The 2,729-nt window shown below is 45.2% G+C and overlaps 1 pseudogene; it reads left to right on the top strand.

The window, feature by feature from the left end:
* Positions 1–2,084, top strand: part of LOC122151538 — a 2,764-nt pseudogene extending 680 nt beyond the window's left edge.
* Positions 2,085–2,729: the final 645 nt, after the last annotated feature.

Here is a 2,729-nt window from a genome sequence, read left to right as displayed (position 1 = left end):
TCCTTCCGAGGAGTGGCTGGTGGGTTTGAACCGCCAGCCGTCTGGTTAGCAGGCAAGTGTCTTAGCCACTATGCTACCAGAGCTCCGGGTAGCACTTGTTAAAGTTGTCAGGATGAGGAATCCATTCAATTCTTCCTCAGGGATGTCCTAGTGGAGAAGTCTTCTGTCTGAGAACGAGATATCAGGTGGGCAGAAGAAGTCCTAGGTCTGCTAGCAGTCAAGGTAAGGAGCCTGAGTAGAATCTGAGAGTACCAGCTATCCTAGAAGAGATGGACCACAGCATCTAGCCCCTGTGTCAACCCTGGTAATCCTTCATGGAGGGTGGCTGTATGGGATTTCTCCTCACTTTCTCCTATGATTTCTAAGAGAGGTGAGGCCTTGATCTGAGTAGGGTGGCTTCAGGTCATCAGAGGCAAAAAGGGCCTAGTTCCTACCAGGTAAGAGACATGAATGAGAACAGAGGGGAACATCCAGACTAAAAGTAAGGCAGCCACAGAGTGTCTCACACTGCCTGCCCTAGTCTCATCCATGGAAAGCCTTGAGCTGAGTTGGATAGCTGCCTGAGCAGAAATCTCATTTACTCCTTCATGTTCCTATGGGGAATAGGAGTTTTGGTGACATAGCGGTTAACACATTCAGATGCTAAACAAAAGGTTGGTAGTTCAATCTGAACAGCTGCTCCACGGGAGAAACTTGAGGCAGTAGCTTCCATAAAGATTTACAGCCTTGGAAATATTTGGAATATTTGGAGCAGTTCTATTCTGTCCTGTCAGGTCACTGGGAGTCAAAATCAACTCAATGGAAGTGGCTACTAAGGGAAAGGCTGACTAGGAGGACAGGAGACCTGTGAGACCCTAGAGCACTATTCCTCAAGGAAGGTCTGATAGAGATCACCTTTGTCAAAACGGCCAGATCTTAGCTTGCCATCTTAGTTGACACACAACGTCCCTCTCTCCTTTAGATTGTGGGCCTGCTTTATCTGCTCTTCTGCCCCCAATCTTATCTGAGGCCACCTGAGAAGTTAGTCAATATGCTCAGCCAAAAGCAAACCATCCCCCTTCTCCACTGAAGAATACCTTCCTATCTTCCCTGAGTTCCAGGACCTGGATGATATACTGTTCCTTGAGGTTGTGGATTATTTCTCTTCTTCCTCCTCCTCTTCTTCTCTGATCCCCATCTATGAGGATGAGCATGCTACTGTAGAGACAGTCAGTACTACTCAGGTTCCTCAGAGTGAGTGTGGCTCTTCCACTGCTATGACAGGCACTTCAGAGATGACATTGGATGAAGACCATAGCAGCCAAGAAGATGGGGCTACCTCAAGTGCCTCACAGTTTCCACCAGGTTCTGAATACTTTCCCAGAAACCCTTTTGATGAAAAGGTGGCTCTGTTGGTGAATTTTCTGCTGTTCAATTATCAAAGGAGGGACCTGATCACAAAATCCAAGATGCTGAATTTTGTCATCCAAGAGTACGAGGCCTATTTCCCTTAGATCCTCCTGAAAGCATCTAGACACATAGAAATGCTATTTGGCATTGATATGAAAGAAGTCAACCCTCTCAGCCATGGCTACATCCTCGACATTAAACTGGGCCTCACCTATGATGGGATGCTGAGTGAAACAGAGGGTATGCCCAAGACCAGCCTCCTGATTCTTATGTTAGGTGTAATCCTCCTGAATGGCAACCACACCACTGATGAGGAAGGCTGGCAAGTGCTGAATACATTGGGCGTATATGCTGAGCAGCATCACCTGATCTTTAGGGATACCAGAAAGCTCATCACTGAAGACTTGGTGCAGGAAGAGTACCTGGAGTACCGGCCGCTGCCTAACAGCGATCCTGTGTGTTAAGAATTTGTGTGGGGTCCGAGGGCCCATGCTGAAATCAGCAAGATGGAACTCCTGAAGTTTATCTGCAGAGTCCATGAGGTTGAGCCACGTGATTTCCCATGTCAATATGAGGAGGCCATAAAAGATGAAGAAGAACGTGCCCAGGCCAAAGCTGCAACCAGCCCTGCCGCTACCGCCATGATGACGGAGAGTTCCAGTGCCACCTCCAGCAGCTGCTCCCACCACTACTGAGGTCTGAGTCACATATTTCACTTTATTTTTAACAAGCTTTCTAAGGAGTGGAGGGTGGGACTGGAATGAACACAGTGCATATACATATCTTTATTTTCCTGTTGTGTAGTAACTTGGAGATTTATCCTTTTGTGGAATTATTATGTTCTTTTGAACATAACATTTCAGTAGCCTTAAAATCTAAATGTATGTATTACATTGTTCATGCATTTATTGCTGTTTAGGATGTTAAATGGTGAGAGCTTTGCTATTTGGAAAACAAATTGGGAAACTCCCCAATCTTATTTTGTTACCTGGGACTAGATAACATGATATTTGGATAGGTATTTCCTCAGAAATGGGAAACACTCACCTTATAAATGTGATATAAAGGAAAAGAGAAGTATGTAAATGATGATCATTTTTTCCTCAACCCTCTTAGTATTTTGGTCTGTAACATTAAATGATAAACAACCAGGTTTGCTTAGCCTATTCAAGAAGGTAGGAGGATTTTAACCTTAATAAATTAGACTCCTTGCTCACTGACTCATTAACTCTCAGAAAATTAGAGGAGCATCTCTCTGTCCCTTCAAAGGCACTGCCTTAGTACTGGGGCTACTAGGCTAACCAAGCCCCAGGCTCTGCCTATAGAATTTCCTATTGTGG

Source organism: Orycteropus afer, unplaced genomic scaffold (genome assembly GCF_000298275.1).
Source record: "Orycteropus afer afer isolate SDZICR_OR568_19922 unplaced genomic scaffold, OryAfe1.0 scaffold00537, whole genome shotgun sequence".
Classification (NCBI taxonomy): domain Eukaryota; kingdom Metazoa; phylum Chordata; class Mammalia; order Tubulidentata; family Orycteropodidae; genus Orycteropus; species Orycteropus afer.
The sequence above is the reverse complement of the archived record's forward strand: the minus strand, read 5'-3'. Positions and strand labels throughout refer to the sequence as shown.